The sequence below is a fragment of the Nipponia nippon genome, unplaced genomic scaffold (assembly GCF_047370975.1).
Source record: "Nipponia nippon isolate SJK-2023a ecotype South Korea unplaced genomic scaffold, ASM4737097v1 scaffold_11, whole genome shotgun sequence".
In the NCBI taxonomy this organism is placed as follows: domain Eukaryota; kingdom Metazoa; phylum Chordata; class Aves; order Pelecaniformes; family Threskiornithidae; genus Nipponia; species Nipponia nippon.
In genome coordinates this window covers 1,752,528-1,772,010 of record NW_028262302.1, presented here as the reverse complement: position 1 = coordinate 1,772,010, position 19,483 = coordinate 1,752,528, and the positions used below count along the sequence as shown (strand labels likewise).

At 37.2% G+C, this 19,483-nt stretch overlaps 1 protein-coding gene across 2 annotated transcripts in view; it reads right to left on the bottom strand.

Annotated features, from left to right (window-relative positions):
• The window catches only part of NUBPL (NUBP iron-sulfur cluster assembly factor, mitochondrial), an 88,943-nt gene that overhangs the window by 33,822 nt on the left and 35,638 nt on the right, over positions 1-19,483 (bottom strand). The window lies entirely within an intron of this gene.

Sequence of the window (19,483 nt, the reverse complement as noted above, 5' to 3'; positions counted from 1 at the left end):
AATAAAAATGTACATTGGAGGTTTGAAGTGTTTTTATTTAAGGCACTTTATAGGAAACAAGGACTGCAATAAAACACAATGTAAAACAAGTGAACCAAGGACACCTCGAAAGAACGACACTTTTCAAAAGATGCCCTTTTAGTCACACTTTCAGCACAGGATCAAGACATTATTTTTCTAAGAGACACAATCTTTGCTGATCACTCAAAACTATGAGCCTAACTTTATTACTAACGTTATAAGCATAATCCTTATTACATTCTTTCCCCCCCAAAAAGTAGCAACAACTTAATTTAAGACTTTTACTTTGCAGCTGCTTAATCACAGCTTAGAAGCAAAAGTTAGGCAAAATTTAGGCTAAAATTCTGGGGTTTGTGCAACAAATACAGCTTGGGAATTGTTTCCATTAATTTAAAACCAATTTTGCTTGCTTGTTAGCACTTCTTTGAAACTATGTATAAATCTTTATTAATTTTTTTCTGGTTTGTTGATGCAAAGTTATTTGTACATGGAGAGTTATCGGTACTGAATTTTTTCTACGAAAAAGAGCTGTTGGGAGGAAAAAAGAAACCAACAGATTTGTTAAATGAAAATCACCAGGTATATTTACACAAACTTACAACGTACATATGACATCACACAATTAAAAACGTTTACTGGTTGCTAGGCACCAAATGAGAGTGACCATTAATATCTATTAGACTCAAATGTGAAAATGCTGTGATTATTTAGGTTCTTTACCAGGAGAGATTTCCAGAAGAGCCAAATAACCCTCTCTAGAGCACTGCGTACTGCAATGCACGTTCTCTTCATGAGAACAGAAATGGTCCTAGGTCTACTCTATATAATGTAAAGCCAAGCTATGCTTTGCCTAAACATTTCCTAATGGTTTAACTAACCTTCAGCAGATCCTCGATTCAATTCTGCCATGGCACAAGTTAGTACCAGTGCACTCTTACTACCCAGCAGTAATGATATCAGGTCTTTTATCACCGCAGTACAGAAGCTTTAGACATCATAACCACGTTAAAAATAAAGACCCGCATATGTCATTTTTCTCTTCATACAGACATAATGCAATTACATGGTACGTTTCTGATTCATACAACAGATAAAAGATACAACAGTCTATGAGCTGCTTTAATACAGGAAAATGCCAAACAAGAGTAGGATTTTACTTTCTCTTTTATTTTACACATTCCCTCAGAATCGTTTTAACAGCAAAAACAACTGACATTTTGCCAGTCCCCCAGTTACTGTCCCGGAGTGTCAGACCCTGTCAGGGGAACACTCAGGCATTTTCATTTAGTTCTTGTGCAGACGATGATCTTCTGGGAAAGCCCAAGCGATGTGAAAGCCAGACTACTAACCCAATGTAGCACTCCAGCGAGAAATGGAATTTTTCAAGGCAGACTGATGAAGATGGAAGATTTCGGAGCGCTTATGGGAGAAGGGTGATGCGGAAAGTTAGTTGCAAATTCTAACTTTAAACATCTGAATTAGGGACTCCCGGGCACACCTCCCTTTCCTCATTTTCCGTACAAAGGCTGCAGGAGGACTAAATGGTGCCTGAGACAGTCTGGCTACTTACGTTAACCACAGCAAACACCGCACTTTACTTTTCCACATTTAATATTGATCTATATTATCTATATCTGTATTATTTTGTAGTATCTATATTTTGGCAACAAAAATGACATATACCTAGCAGATTTCTAAGAGCAATTAGCATTCATTATCATATTGAGACTACATAAGCCCAAAGAAAAATTACATATATGTGCAAAAAAGTATATACGGAAACATAAGCATGGGGTAGAGAAGTCAGTTTATCTAAAAAAAAAATAAATCTGTTTTTTACTTTGTTTTTCTTAACTAATGTTGCTTAGTTATAAAGCAAGATAAATGCCAATGCTGATGAATGCCTCTTTTTCCAGTCAAAATTACTTTGCTCACTTGAAGGCATGAACTTTACATTTCTTTGCTTCTTAATTAAAAATTAACCATTATAAAGGTGACAAATTGAAATTCTATAGATGTTAAAAAGTAGCAGTGGTTTACATGAGCAAAGTCAAGTTCCTTAAAGATTTGCAACTAAACACACATATCCTTTATAAATAGTTAAGTGCATAAATCTCAATATGCAAAACCAAATCTTTCATAATAATAATAACCCTTTTGAAACACTAAGGTATAGAGGGTTTTACTTTTTAAAAAGGATTCACTCAAAATACTCTTTTTCCCCTCATGTCTTCATAAAGGCTGATCCTGGCATCTTTTGTTAACTCTGAATTTTCAAGTCCAGTAATCATATTTTCCTTCCTTAAATACTTCCACAGAAACTATGAATAAACTGGTTTTTTGCTTTCTGCCTTGCAGCAAGATGCAGTCCTGAAACACATCTATGAGTGGCATAGCACTACTATCATTCTGACACAGTTTCCAATCACTTTGCCAAAAACACTTGGTTCGTGAAAAAACTTGGATATTGAGTAGTTTTCAGCCCTTTTCTCCACAAGCTCAACTTCAAGTCCTTTTAGGTACAGCACTGCCTCATAGAGTAGTGCAAGGCAATCCAAACCCCACCCTTATCAGAGCTAACTGGAATAAAAAAATACATACAGGTTTTTTTTTTCCCATAGCTAAAAGCTGTCTGGTTTTGCATATACTTGCTGGCCCTAACTTTAACCTAGCTCCTCTTGTGGAACAAGGTGACTTTCTTGGCCTGTCCTATAACTTTTCTTTTCACTCTTATCAGAGGTTCTGCTCCTCCAACCTCTTCAAGCACTGGTCTCCTTCATCAAGCTCCACGTGATCCCCCTACCTAGAAAGCATTACAGTTCCCCAAAGGAAACATCTAGACCTGCTCTACTACTATGTGGAATGCTAATGGAGACGACCTCAAAGACCAGTGCTCACACCCCTTTTCCAGGTGTTCAGTTTTGTGGGGAAGCACAAAGCAGTTGCTGATCTTCTCAGCAGAGGTAGCTGCCTTGGTAAAAACATCTCCATGTAGAACCTTTAAAGTAAAACACTTCCATAAATAGCTTTCTACTTCAAAAACACACAAAAGAGTTGTTGCTTAAGAAGTTACTTTCAAAATTTACTATGCATAGCAGAATAGGAAAAGGAGTAAAGAAATCAGAGGGCACCAGAGCTTTCTATCTCAAGCTTCCTTAGTAAGTGACCCCATAACAATAAAAAGAACTTTCAACATGCACTTTCTGGATTGTCCTATGAGTCATGATTTTTATTAAAGTTATAGACCTCTGAAAACAGAAGTTAATAATGGAATCTTAAGCACATGGTGACTCTCAAGGTAAATCTCATTGCTAGGCAACAGGAAAAATACTCTAACACATAGTGCAATTAGATTATAATGCTTTACTTAATTTATGGCACTGAAACCATCTTATTTCATATATTTTCTTCAAATTCATGGATTGAAAAAAAAGAAATGAGCTGTCTTTATCAAATGAATTGTGCTCCATTATAATACTTATAAATCTGAGCACAGAAAAATGGAGAAGCTGCCCCATTCCAGCAGCAGTGGAGAGGACGTGTTGCTGCTGTGCAGAGTAGGACAGAAGACAGGCTTTTGTCACACCAGTTCAGAAAAGGCAACAGTGAAGATGCCTAGGTGCGTAAGTGTTGAATGTATGTGAGAACTACCCTCCACACACCTCTCTGAGTTATGCCACTGCTGTGGAGCTGAACTGATGGAAGTCAGGTGGCAAACTCGATTGGAAAACCGCTCCTCATTAAAACTAACCTTGGCTTTTCTTTTGGATTTTGGATGTAGTCAAATAGTTATCCTCACAATTTTATTCTCTTCTTTTTTATTTGTAATTCAGGGTGAGAATGGAGAGCCGCAGCACAATGACAGCTATAATTGCTGAAAAGAACTGCGCTAGTGGTTTTGCCCGTAGTGAACAATGTCCTCTGGACATATGGACTTGCTCAGACTTAGGTTGGGGAACTCTGCACCTCATCCCGTTTCTCTCTGTAGACGACTTCTTATTCTCTTCTATTCTGCAACAAGTAGATGATGAACATTGTGGAGTTCAGTTGCTCCGCTGCTACCCTCCCACAGGAATACACAAGCAGTACGAGTCTTTCATTAAACAGATTATTGAATGCAATTTGGAAGGTATAATGATTTGATACAGAAGCGTACACGTTATTTAATGGGAGAAGAAATTCCAGGTCTGTTACTAATTTTCAGCAAAGGAGAAAAAAAAAGGGAGGAGAGACATTTTTAATTAAATTTAGAATTGGAATATATAATCAGAGGAGTGGCTTCCTGAAATATACTATTGCCATTCATTCAACATTATTAAAATAGGACGTATAATCAGGCTGTGATGTAAAACACTAATTTGAATGCAAATCCTGTTTATATGCAACAATTTACCAAATCAGGACCACTAGTCCTCATGTTCTCAATCAGTTCTGAGAAGTGTGTCTGTATGCAAATGTGGTTGCATACAAGTAAATGAGCTCAGATTAACAGCACATTACATTAAATGAGTTCCCTTTGCACTCAATAAGCGGACAGCGGTTACAAAAGCCTGCCTTGTAGCATCTGAAGTCTGTCAGCACCTTTGCATGTACCAAAGTGTTAATATCTTTGCCCCTCTAATATATACAGTGTGTAAAACATTTCAAACCATAGAAATGTAATTGCACTTTCCTTAAGTGCAATTAAGTTCCTTTTCATCTTTTTTAAAAAAGGTTTAACTTGAAGTTTATTGTTAAGCAATGTAATTAAGTGCCATGTGCTTCTGTGTATTTTCCCTTGCTCAGAAACACCACGAATGCTTCTATGTAAATTACTTTCATCAATCACTCTGTTTATGTGACAATTCATAATCAAAATACCAGATATGCATTTTGAGTAAGGGTTCCAAATAGCAAGTTAAACCCCGAGGTAGAGCATAGATATACAGATGGCATTTCTGCTGAGGAACGAAGCCTGAACATCCTCTGTGCATGAGGCAGAAATGACAGAATATTAGCACAGAAGAGGGATTGCTACTTGTCATTTTGAAGTAATCCTGGTGTTTGGTAAATAACAGAAGATATTATTTATTTGTTCTTATTAAGAGGAATACATGCAGAGTTTCAATCAAGCAGCACTGCAGGTGCAGACTTGGCAGTAGCCAGCCAGGCTCCAAACACCAGTATCAGAAAAGAACTAAGAGCTATATTGCAGGCAGCTTAAGGTCTATTCCTGCCTTATCCCTCCCTCCTCCTAACTACTTTGTTGTACATATAGATGAGTTAACACAGGCAGGCAGCTGAACAAAATAAAGGTAAGAAATCCTGTTGTTAACTGAACACGTATAGAACTGTTCACATATTCACATCTGTTAGTGCAAGATAAAACAAATATTTTAAAAGATTTCCTTGAAAAATTAAAGATTCTGCTTAAACATACACAGACATTGGGAACAAATAAGTAGTTTCATGATGTAAGAAAACAGATAATTTAGGAATAGTATAGTGAAACATGGCATTTTAATAAAAAATTATTTGTATTTATTCTTACAAATATTTGATAAAGAAAGGAGACATTCCCCAGACATAAAACAGAAGATTTTTAGTCCCTACAGAAACTTTCTCTTTGGTAGTGAAATAACTACTTATACCATAGCAGGATATTCCATAGTACTTTAGTACAACTCTCCGCTTTCTGAACAAAGACGACTGTTCTGCCAAGTTCAGACAGAAATTGAGGAGAAGTGTAAGAACAGTTTGCTCCAAAGATTTCCATAAAGAGAAGGAAATTCTCCTATTCTTTCTCCATATAGACTAAGAGTAACTTTTAGAAATAACTGCCTAGGAAGGAAGCCAGAGTCCTGTCCAATTCAACCACCAAAAGAGAAAATGGCCACCTCCTGCTCCCTGAGGGCTTTTAATAATGTTAAGAACTGGAGGGAAATGTACTTGCCTGAAGTTTCTGTCACCTTCACCTATATAACCTACAAAACTCAAAAACTCCCGGAAGATGACAATAAAGAGGTTATTCTCTACAGGGTGTTCCAGGACACTGAGAGAAGGCACCCAACATCGGGTTCCTGCTAAACTTCAGAAAGCCCAGTCAACACCACGTCAGCCTGAAGGGAAGATGGCACACAGCTGTGGGACAGCCTGGCATGGCCACAAGAGTCCAGGGACAGTCTCCGGGGATGACTGAAAAGGAATACTTTTGTGCATACCCAGCACGACTGATGGAGACTGTATCAGCTCTACTACGTGTAAACCGCTCTTCCACTAGGTTCGAGTTGTTACTACAAAGAGCCTTAATGAGCTGAGATTCCTATTTCTCAGGGACTCAAAGCGCTTGTTCTCTAAAAGACGACACTTTGAGAAGCAAACTTTTGTTATGTAGTCAGTCTTGAGACTGATCACAGATGTGCTGCTCTCCACCCTTGACCCACAAACAGTCTGAAGTACATAATTTGCAGAAAATTTTCTTCAGAAATGCACCATCTTTTTTCTCCCATTCTATGATATAGAACTGCCTGTAGTTCAGCTGCTGAATAATGATGACTGGAAAAGAAATATGGAATTAGGCAAGTTTCTATTCTTATGCCTTTTAGCAATAAAATTAAGCACAAAAGTAAACTGATATAAATGTAAACAAATCAGAAGAAAGTGGCCTAGCATCACATCATCTAATTAAACTAATCACCAGGTTGATGCAGCTGCGTTAAGCACATCATCTAAACTATATATTCTCTTCAAGCTCTCCCTAGTAATACACAAAGGCATCAGCATTGTTAAGCTATCAAATCCAAAGTCAACACCACATTTTTAAGGCAGTATTATCAGGACTCCATTCAAGCTTATACAATTTATATATGCTGTCTGATTCAGATTTTCCCTACAATAACAACAGAAGGAAATATTACAAGTGTTGGCAACAAATATCAAAAGGGAGCTTAATAAGCCCACTCCCAATACATGTGTTAGCCAGTATTTTTGTAATGATGTTAAAAGCTGATATGTAGTTTAAGACTGAATACTTAAGCTATGCAATGGAAAGCAATGTCCCTAATGCTCTTCACAAGTCATTTAACTTCCTTAAACTTCAGTTCATATTCTGGTACAATGAGAAAATTAATAAATTCCTTATTGGGGTACCAACAGACTAATATAGGCATCATTTCATGGCCATCATTGAGATATTGATTTTAAATTAGTGCTTAAAAATCATTAGATCAAAAAGGTCAGAAAATCGTTTAAGTACAATGTTTAATGCTTTTTTGTACAGAAGATGGACCTTCTACAGAGGACAGTCTAAGCCCTTCAGAAAAAGGATTACAGAAGAAAATAGCATGATAGATGTTGCTCAAGTCACTTAAGATGCTGCTGAAGAAAACCCTCTGATATTACCATAAACTGTGCAATACAAAAACTGGAATAGAATCAATTAGATGTGGACCGCTGAACTGAGGCCAAAAGACAGTAAATCTCAATATGGGGCTTGGTTTTTTGTCTGGTGAGATGTTATCAGATCTCAGAGTAAGTAGCCTTGAGGTGAAACATAAATTTTCAATAATGAAATGTTGGTTGTTTTTTTTTTTTAAATAACCTGTTTTTCACAAATATGGACAAAACTCCATCCTCCAAACTTCCTGTACTTAAAATTGACAAGCATATCCTCCCCAGTCACTGAATTCAAAATAGTCTACCCTTGTAAATGAAACCAGCATTGGAGAGTCTGCTTGAATTACCTTGGAGCACAACAATCAATACACCCAACGAGAAGCACGACGTCAGAACAAGGCTGCACAAAATACAGAACCTTTCAATCCAACAGGAAGATTCAAGAAGATGAGAGAGTGTGAAAAAAGAGTGTAAGTAAGAATACATGCGAGAGCAAGCAGAGCAGATCACTGACTCACTGGGATTCTTGACCATGGGACTGTGACTGTGAAGTTAGTACACTTTCTCTGTCAAAAGAACTGCCTTTAGGTCAGAAAGGAGCAAGAACAACTGCATATAGGTTGTCCTTACAAAGACAGGAACACAGTAAGTACATTAAAGACATAGACAAGATGTAAAAATAAAAATAAAAATAAATAAAATTTCAAAATTGTACACATTTTGCAGTTGCACACGTAACATTCCCACAATTCAAAGATGTGCTGAAGCTCTTATTCCTAGGGTAGTAAGAGCATTTACTATGAATTAGACAACAGACAGTCTGTGAAAGCATCGCATATAGATTGCCAAAATAATTGCTGTGCCCACAAATCCATGCTTTTGTATTCACCAGTACCCTCAGTTATGAATCTGAATCAATAAATTAAAAGCATTATTTGTATTCTAAACCTAATTAAAATAATTTGCTGAAGGTGCTGATACCATGAATTTCAGGGACATTGAGTGATTACTGTCAAGCAAGGGACAGTCTGCATATTTTCATTTGCTTCCTACATTTTTATTTAGCTCCAATTCTTACTTCATGGTTTTTATACAGAAAAAAAATGTTTACATCTAGCACAAAAAGTACTTAAAATGGGCACCCACTTTAGTTGCATAATAAAGAGCTGTATTCCAAAGGCATCATTCTGCTGGGAGAATATATTCCTTCTTTTAAAAGACATTGTTGATGGAGCAAAACACTGTAAGAGGAGAAACATCTATCGCAGCTTCATAAATAGTACAGAAAAGTGGGGTTTTTCCTTTCTTAGGGAGGGGGGAAAAAAAAGAGGCTCTAATCTCTTAAGCACAATTACTTTACATTTGTGTCAATCACTTGGTATGTGAGAAATAATCACTTTCTACAAAGAATACTGGTACAAAAGCTGCTGCTATTCTTGGGTATCTGCAGTTATTTTCTGGGAGCAAAAGACATATGGGACGACGGTGTGAGCGAAGGATCAGTCTGTCAGCTTCCAACAGTCAGAATGCAAGTTGGATTATTAAGAAAAAAACAACTCTGTGCAGTCAGTTTAACATATATTAATTCAATATTGATTTTTAAAAGTTGTTTATATAGTTATATTCATACTTTATTTACTAAGTAAAATTAGTGTGTAATGCTAAATAATGTATCAATGTTTAGGGGTGGGGAGGTTCCACTTTTGTTTGGATCAAAAAGATGAAAAAGAAATGCTGAAAAATGGAAAAACAAAACAAAACAAAACTAGAAAAGCAGCTTTGGTGAGCTCCACCACATTCAGAAGCAACCCTAAAAATTCTCCTAAAGATCTTGACTACTCAGGAAGGGAAATACCAAAATCTCCATTGAGCACCAAGTTTCAACCAGAAGCCCATTTGGGATTCATTAATTACACGCACATTTGTGAGAAAGGAGCAAGTCTTACAGGCCCAATCTAGCAGGCATGCTCTAAACGCACCTGCCAGTGATAACACCAAATCTAACACAAAGCTGAGTGCCCGTGGCCATTAAAAACAAAACAAAACAAAGCCTGTGGTTCTGCTGTTATAATTGCGTCTGTTTAATATCATAATTAGACATATGACAGAACCTATCCATGAAGTGGAAAATGTGAGTTTCAGTTTCTCAGGCAGGCGGCATTTACCTGGGCCACTGTACGATCAAGAATGCAAAAGCCATAGAAGCCCCGAGGACCCTATATAAGGCCAGTAGCTGAGGTATTAACCTGGAAAGCTGAAACTTCGGATTAACTGAATTTCCTGCATAGCACTGGTCACGCTCCCCCTTCACACGTCTAGTCCTGGCCCCAAGAATCTTGCATCCGTGGCTGTAGAGCAGAAGGTTTTGACTGCTGTATGTGATTTCAGGGCACTCTCCCAGGTAGCAGGAAATACAGGCTTAAATGCGAAACTGAGAAAGTAACTGAAATTGCAGCTCCCATGTCCAGGCTGAATGGTTATGGAAACTTCCCAGGCTGTTATTAAGAACAGAGAATAATCCTGTCAAGTTAAACCAAAAGAAAGGTCTTGGCACATAACAAAAGATAGTAGATTTTGGCTCTAAATCTGAGCTCCACAGAGCTGTCTGATACAGGCTACAATTAGGTGCAGAAATCCAGGACAGAGAAAGTGAGACACATCCCATAGGCTTTTCCAAATAGCCCTCTTGCTCAGCATCTTCAGTGTTTTTCATTTCCAGCCAGTGAACCTACCAACTTTGACTTACACCATTAATTTCCACTTATTCCACACCAAGCTCTAAACTGCAGCACTCTAAGACACCGCACCTGTTCTGTTAAGGCATTGGTAAAGAGTCTGAAGGTACCTCCAGGAGGGGAAAGTAACCCCTCAGTACCACTGGGAATGACAAGCAATGTATTCCCACCATCCCAGGTATGCAGTGGCTCCAGCCTAGGCTTTGGTTTAACTTTCCATTCCTGCAGGCAGGGCACCTACCTCTCAAGCACTGCAGTGTTCAGCACAGCAAGTCCCTTTTTGCATCTAACCTACAGCAGCTAGAAAGAAAGAACAGACTCCCTTATTAGTGGAGAAGAATAGAGAAAGAAGAGTGGCATCAGGTGGCTAGTATTTTTTTTTTTAAAGTCTCACGTAAATAATGGAAGCTTCATTTAGAAAACAAATAGTGCATTCTCTTTTCCTAGTTCCTCTACCACCAGTATTCCTGTTTAGCAAACACTTAAGAACATGGTTAAATCACCACCTCTTTCCATGAATGAAGCTGGATGCCACTTAGCACAAAATTCTTAACTTCATTGCAGAGAAACCTTAAACCTCAAACCAGTTTCCTTTAAAAGCTCAAGGGGAAAAAAGAAAAAAAAAGAAACCAAGTGAAAAGAAAAAAAAAAATCAGTTCTAACCCCAGCACAGCCATTTTGAGACACCATAAGCTCTGTACCATTTCCTTCTGTGTAGTCAGCAAACCCAGCAAAACAGTTGCATGTTTTGCCTTTGTTTTGTTTTATGCAAAGGAGGGCAGACACATGCATACCTGTGTAATCTGTGTGAGAGATGAGACTACTGGAAGCAGAGCAAAGAAAATACTCTCATAGCCTGTTCCCACAGCAGCAGTAGCTGCACAGTCATAACCATGACAGCTGAGGAACCAGGCCAAGAAATGTTTGCTGTAAATACATTCTCACTATGTTGTTAGGCTTTTTTTTTTTTTTTTGCCTTTCTTTTTTTAATCCTCAAAGACAGTTAAAATACATTACTGCAAACACTTCCAGTTCAGCAGTAAGTTGTTGGCTAATGTTTCTGTTTTCTTCTGGCTTTCCTAACACTTCTTTCTATGATTGTCAATTCCTTTCAGAGACTATAATCCCTTCTCTATCAGCTGCTAACACAAGCCAATAAAGCTACAGGGATCCATCTAGATCCTGCTTCGTTCATTAAGAGAAGAAAGGCAACAGAACAGGTTTTGTAGCTTCAGCCGGAAACAAAAAGAAAGAATCAAGCCCAGATGCGTTCAATTATACCCGTCCCAAAACACAGAGCAGCAGTCGAGTCAAAGGGCTATATTGTACTTGGGTGACGGTAGGAATACTCTGACTCCATGGGGAGTTAACCTGGTGGGCAGAGGGGTGGAGAGAAGGAGCCTTTTGTGCTTTCGGCTGCAGTACGTCCCTGAATCTACGGTTCGCTTCTCATCTCCAGGAAGTACAATAATTTCCCTCAAATATGTACATACTGATTGGGACTGGTTAAGGCAGCTCTCTCTGGACAGACAGGACCTTTCAAGGTGATTATTAGCATTTGAGCAAATTAGTGATGATTATACAAATTCCTGTAACAGGCTTTTCTAAACATCAACATGACAACTAAAGCATGATGTAGAAATTAGTGTCAAGATTTCCATTGATTTCAGCGGGCTCTGGATGAGAAGAAATTAGTTTATTCATCCTTTCGCCTCAGCAAAATAAATGTAACCAAAAATCAGTATAAACATTTTTTTTAAAAAATTCTTTTATAAAGGATGAGTGGGTCATCTGCTTATCTTGCCCTTGAAACAATTTCCTTAATTTCAGCGATAAAATGAGGGATCCCAATTGACCTTCCTTGCTTTAAGTGAAAGCTTATTAAAGATTTAAGAAAAAAATCTCACAAGCATTCAGAGTTATTGTTTACTGTCTGACAGCTGTAGATGCAGCCTAAGAAGCATATCAAAGTGCAGTCTCAGCGCTGCAAAGTTTGGCCACTGTTTATTATTGAGTGTTCCCCTTTTTAAAATATCTCAATAGCGGATCTGGACCTTTCTAAATAGAACAAATACATAATATCAGTTATCTTATGTGTAGGGACAAAATGTCTGGATCTTTTCATTTTTGTACTTTGGATCACAAAAAAAAAAACCCAGAAAAGCATCCCAACTCCCTGAAGATGCAACTGCTCTTACTGTTCTGAACAACAGTGATGTCTTAACTTACTTTTTTTTTTTTCCCCAAACTGTAAAGTAGCAGACTTTAGCCTGAACTAACAATCTCTATGCCCATCTTGGGCTAAGAGAACTCAAAACAGAAAAATAAAACAGAAGAAATATTTTTTTAATTGCTGAAATGCTGGCAAATTTTTCACTGTAGTGACACCTGGTGAGACTACTGTATTTTAGGATTACGCACTGCAAAGTATAAACACATCTTTGTAGTTTATAATATAAGCACAGCTTTGTTTAGCTCTATGAAACATAAACTGTAAATATCCTGCTACAGCCTATCTGCCTCAATTCCTCAATTACTTGCAGACTGGAAAAATACATGAATATTGTGAAAGACAAGTCAATTTTGAAATTATCAAAAACTCTCAAGTGAAAGATGTTGCTGAAACACAAAATATAGAAAGAAGAAAACAATGTTAATCTGCCAGCAGATACACTTTAGGTATATCTACTCTGTTGATAAACGGATGAGTGTGCATAGACTCTTAAATGGTATTAAAAGGCAAAAAGATGATAAAAGTTTGAAAAAAAAAAATACTAACAACTATTCATGTTTCTGACTACTTTTGCTACAATTTCCCATTGCAGCATCTCACTCTTTTCCTGTCCTGAAAATTTACTGCCATAATGCCAGTTAAATGCCTTCAATGGTAATCTCTTGATAGAGAGCCCTTCCTAAACCAAAAGTGTTAAAAATAAAATCCACGCTAAAAAAAAATAATAATAAAAAAAATCTTCTGGCTTCACTGCAGTGCTTTTTCTTCACTTGCTCTTTACATTTACAATAAGAATAATTTTCATCATTGACTCACTGTCACTATTCTGGGATCCTTTCAATTCATTCAAAATATAGCTGCAAAAAAAATCAGGGCCATCAACTTGTTATTGTCATCTTCCTCCTGACCCATACGTGTCATTCTCTGCTAAATCCCATTTCACTGTTCTCTCTCATCCACCAATACACTCTCTCACTAATTTTATTCTGATGAGAGACAGTTTTTTGCCCACACTAATAACAATTTTATCTTTGAGCAAGCCCCCAATGACATTTACCATACAAGTGATGGAACACAGCAAAAGTGGAACTTTACACCAATTTGCTCAAGCCACGGATGTGAAGGATAAGAAGTTTTTGCTACCCTCAAAATACAAGGCTTGCACCTATTCTCCTAAGAAAGTGCCAAAGAGTATGAAGGTATATCCAGGAGGGGAAAGTAACCCCTCAGATAGTACCACTGGGAATGACAAGCAATGTATTCCCACCATCCCAGGTACGCAGTAACTCCAGCCTAGGCTTTAGTTTGAGTTTCCATTCCTGCAGGCAGGGCACCTACCTCTTAGGCACTGCAGTGTTCAGCGCAGCAATACCCATGTCCCTTTCTGCATCTAACCTACAGCAGCTAGAAAGAACGAACAGACTCCCTTATTAGTGGAAAAAAACAGAAGAGTGGCATTAGTTGTCTACTGTAGTCCGTATTTTGAAATTTTTCATGTAAATAAGTACCACCAGTATCCCTGTTTAGCAAACACTTAAAAACATGCTAGCTTTCAAATCCATGTCTCCAGAGTCCATTCCTGAACTCAGGAAAGGTTACCGTTCTTCAACCTTTCTTCTAAAAAATTTTGACATAAAAGATTTATTCTACACATGTAACTTCTTATTTTAAAATGTCTTTTGCTGCCATCTTTGAAATTTTCTTTGTCCAATTTAGACTGTAACATAATCAAGGCCGACACTGATAGCAAGATTTAAAAAAAAAAAAAAAAAAAAATCAACCTATGATTCTCCATGCACTACAGAGGAGGGCCAGATGCCTTAGGTTGAGTTTCATAAAGGTATGCATCCTAGGCAGTAAACTACTAAAGCTAAAGCAAAAAAAATTCCAATAGGTCTCCAGCACAACCTTCTTTATGGAATTGCTACTCAATTCTAAGATGCCTGAGAGTACATCAACACACACTACCTCTTGTGCTATCACTGTGCACGTCCAGGAAGCATCTACCTTCATCTTCTCTATACATATCCATTAGGTAGTTGAAGACAGCAGTTCATATCTGCCTTTAACCTTCTCAAAACAAAACAAAAAACAAACAAACAAAAAAATACAGTTCTCTCAGTGTCTCTTCACATATTACATGCTTCATCCCCGTTATCACCTTGATTGCTCTTTGCTGAAGAATATATATGCAAGGCAGCATGTACCATCAGAAGTTAAGCTATTGTGCATGTACCTGCAAAAGACATTTAGGTTCTGATGAATATTGGTTGTGGTGAATGCCAGTGGTACATTTACATTGATCTTAGGCATTCTTAACAGATTCTGTATCATTGACACACACACATACTTTGGGAACATAAAACACAAAATATAGTGTGCTCAATAGAAAAAAATATATAATAAATTTATTTCATAAACATGAAAAGTAGCAAAGGAAGAAATTTAGATTTACTTGGAAGTTGTAAATACTAGTCTTTGTATTTCTGCACACCTCTCAAGAAGTGATAACTCACTACCGTGCTGAACACTCTATAAACACAGAATGAAATTTCCATGGTCCAAAAATGTAAGGCAAAAGACAGTATGCGGACACAAACAGAAGTCAAAGGACAACTCCTAGTAAACCATACTAATCAATCAGGCAGACGGCTCAACACTTAGTACTTAACTACCTTACTGACAATGTTCTTATTGTGTATTGCTTCCAAATCAAATACACATAGTTCCTGCTAATTTGGAATCGTTTCCCCTAGTCTCTCCATTGTTCTGTTTGTAAGAAATCTATTCATACACACAGGCAAACAAGACAGTACAAAACTGTGAAAATTTATATGCTGAAGAATTTATGAGATTTAACAGTGCGTTATAAACACACATGATAAATGAGACATCAGACTGATGTCTACAGACACCTTATAGAGAACATTCTGCTGCACAGAACACGTACAGTAAAACAGTCAATGGCAGTGTGGTAGCCATTTTACCAGGTATAAATACATTTGCTCTCAATACCTTATCTATTTTCCTTGTCTTCCCAAGTGCAGCTTTAACATATACCTAAAATAAACCAGACAAAGAAAAATTGTACCCAAATCCACATATGCAACATCTCCAATTTAAATGGTGGAAAGGAGAATACCAATAACTACATCTATACTTCTCAAACAGTAGCAACCGCACATAATAATTTACCAACTAATGGATGTCAAACAAAAATACTGCTGAACATCTATAATCTCCTCTATAGAGATGGGCCACTTCAGGCAATGATCAAAAACCCACAACAATGTAGCCTCCATAGTCTTTGCTCTCCAAGAATTAAATACTACTACTGTTTCCAAGTTAATCTAATCCCAAATCTTCAAAAATAAATTTTTACGGTTCCATTCACTCCACTGTTACTTCTATGGCAGCTTTTTCATGGAGGCTATTGAAATATCCCAGACCTCACAACCCACAGTCTGCTCAATACTTCAAAGACAATTTATCCGTCTGCATCTTCCCTATTCCCAATAACATATGATGCTCTACAACTACTTACGTATGAGAAATAAGCATCAGAGAATTATGCTACAAAAAAGGTTTGAGTACATGTCTGTATATTCACACATACACACTCTATTATATAAATACAACCACCATTACCTCTGGCAAGTGCTAGTTTCAAAGCAGTTCTTCTCTTAGTAGAGGACAGCTTCAGAAGAAAGGTAGCACACAATATCTCCATCTCTAGCCAAACTTTCAAAATTACGTACAATTGTAATAACTGCATAAACTCAGATAAAGTTTTTTTTAAAGGACAAGACTGGATCTTCAGACTACAGCGCTATTCAGCTTTGGGTTGAGCTAATAAAATAATTTTGATCATTCTTCTGCTGAATTTATGGTTTTCAAGAGGAATCTACAAGGGATAAGGCCTGTCCATGCTTCAAAGTGCAAGGCCCTATCTCCTTTTGCTCACGTGCAAATGGTCTACATTGGAAGTTTTACATAATTTGCTTCCCTGTATGCTTTCCTTTCCAATTATATCCCTCCCAGTGAAACTTTGTTTTATTTTCTTTCAACACATACCTTTTATAAAACAGAGGCACTAAAGTGGTGCTAGAAGAAGCAGCAAGAATGAGATGGAGGAACTACAATTAGATAAGAAGAAGAGTATTTTAGGGACTCATTAGAATTGAGCCACTACAGGAAAAGCTTCATCATCTTTCTGGGAAAATGTGTTCATCCTTATCAGGTACATCTAAGTAATCTTTAGAGCTCACAATACTCTTCACAGCACTGAGGCTCTACTTTACAGCCACACTATACCAAGGATGCTGTCAATGCACAAAACGTTCTTGATACTCCAAAGGAGCATGATAAGGAAGAAATAGAAGAGTCTTGCCACGTGAGATCTGACTAGCCTGCAAAAACATAGGTTAAAATGTCATGTCAGGGTAAGAAATCCTGTTAAGGATGTGAATCAACCAGAGATTCCCTGCCTTGAAAAGAGAGCAGATTTTTGGGCTAGTTCCAAGGGTACTGTTGGCACTTAACAGAATTGCTGACATCTATAATCCATGTTGTATAGGTAACGCTTGCTTCTAACAGTGATACAACTTTATCTATTGATATGAGAAAGATACAAGGAAAACACTACATGCTGAAATATGCACTGTATTTTACTCGTAGTCCCATTTTTTTATTTGATTTTTTTTTAATAGAAAAACTGACTTGTCCACTGGATAGCCAATTTTTTTCCTTCTCTGCTGGTATTTCAACTTGATAACGCACGTAGAATAAGATCAAGAGTTCAAGATCAGAGAAACTAACGCTTACTAACACTTTGTATTAAAAGTTTTACTGGTTACTGCCTAAACAAGAAACCCCCTCTATTTGTATTGCTGCTCTGACTATAGCAGCTATTAACTTGGCAGCCAACACAGTGCCACTTCCTCTCCTCCAGCCTCTTGGCAGAACAATTGCCACAATGTACTCCAGGACGTCCAGCAGCCAGTCGTGCTGCTCCAGGACCAGTTCAGGATTGAGCCTGCACCCTTCTAATTGCTCCTTTGCCACTGAACTGTCAAGATGTCCTCAGACAGAAACGGTGCTAGAAAACTTACCATACAGACTGTGTGGGGCAGCAGTGATGACCATTGAAAAATCCCTGTTGCAAAAGCAGTTTAAACCAGTGAACAAGTTTTGCTTGCCTTTTTTTTTTTTTTTTTAATAATCTTTACATTTCTGAGGTTCTTAGCTGTCTACCTGATACTTACTTCAACAGAGCTTTTCAGACACATTACTGTTAAAGTACAGGCTTTAGGTAACTCTCAAAAAAAATTTCATATCTTTACTGTACCCTAAAGGTTAATCAGAAGTCACTCCCACAACAAATACACCGAGATGATGCTTTTTGAGGTAGCTTGGTTAATCTGAACCAAGTACCATAGCACTGAGTCAAGACACACACAGAGTAACAGAACAAGTGTTGAATGGGACTATACAAAACAGTAGGCAGCTTCTGAAGTGTATGTTAAGTGAAAACTGAATAGAAAAAGCCTAGTGTTACAGATGACACTGGAGAACTATCACAGCTCCCTTGCCTGGGCTTTAATGATATCATCAGAGAAAAGAAGTCTTTTAAAAAACTCAAGTAAACAAAAAAAAAAAATACTCTCTTCTATCTCACCTACAGGCAAGCAAGATTCAAAGGAAGTGTTAAGAGAGGTGAAAGAATTTTTACATGAAGGTAACTGTGGCATGGAAACGGGAAGAGTTAAAACCCCAATAAGAGAAAAAGATCACCCTGCAGGGCAAATGGGCCTACAGTACATCTAACTATGTGAACGAAGAAGTCACTTCTCAGCCACAACAAAGCTCTGGATAATTTCAAAGCATGTAAACTAGAGATATATTTAACTGAAAGAGTTATGAATATGTTTATATAGAATCAAATGTTCCATTACTGTTTGTAATTGACTTTCACTACAGGTGAAAAATCATTTCCATATGTATTTCTTGTTCTTTCAATAACTTACCTTCATCCCTTTCCTTCTTTTCTGTTGAGCAACACTTTAATAAAAAGTAGGACACATTATAGAATCGATATGCTATATATTTTCATTTATATACTGATTTGATACACATACATCAATATATATGTAATGTATGTAATATAGTATACTAAACTGTTAACTCTGTTTTGTATTATAAGGCACATTTCCTTTGAACTCTGTATAAGGAAAATTGTATGATGTGTTCCAGGAAACCGTCCTTGCTCGTGAGATATGGGTTACCAGAGAGACACCACACACTAGTTTTGGTCTTCAATATTATTGCCTGTTTTCTACCAGTCTGACACCATACAACACACAAGAACAAAAGTAGTTTCTCAGACTAGACATGTGGCAAAAAGACAGACTGGATTTAAAAGGTGGTGTTTTACCTGAAAAGTGGTGTGCATCCTGGCCATATGTGAATAGAAGTGAAAAGAGACAAAAATGAGGTTGGACTCTGGACTGTGTTGAAAAGCCATTCATCCACCAAAGAAGTAAAATCAGAGAAGGACAAATACACACATATTACAAAGTGAGGTTACATGCACTAAGTATATAAGAAAGCACATAATGTATATATTTAATAAGTGTATTTTCCAAAGTAAGAATTCCAGAAATTTAAATAAGTTGCAAGTGTAAGAGAAGCATTAAATACTCATTGCAGGCACAGACCAATTATGAGTTAACAAGTTAATGAGTTAACAAGTCCCCATTAATGAATTTGGAAACTAGGCCCTTCAATGCTTTATTGGAGTATCTGAAGCATGATAAACTCTGGAAAACAGATTTGTTCATATGGAAAAAAAAACAAACAAGCATCCAAAGTTATTTACAGAGTGAACGCATAGTCTTGACGCACTTACAGCAAACAAAAAAACCCTCCACCATCTAACAATAAACGCCGTTATAAAATACCACCCAGTGTTTTTAATGCAAAAGTCTGGGAACCTCTGTGTTTTCTATCTGGCTGATTTAATTATTTTAAGAACTTAATATTTTATCAGCTTGTCTGAATGCACACAAGCTCCTTACACTTATATTATACTATAAATCTAGATTTGGGAGCTAATTTAAAT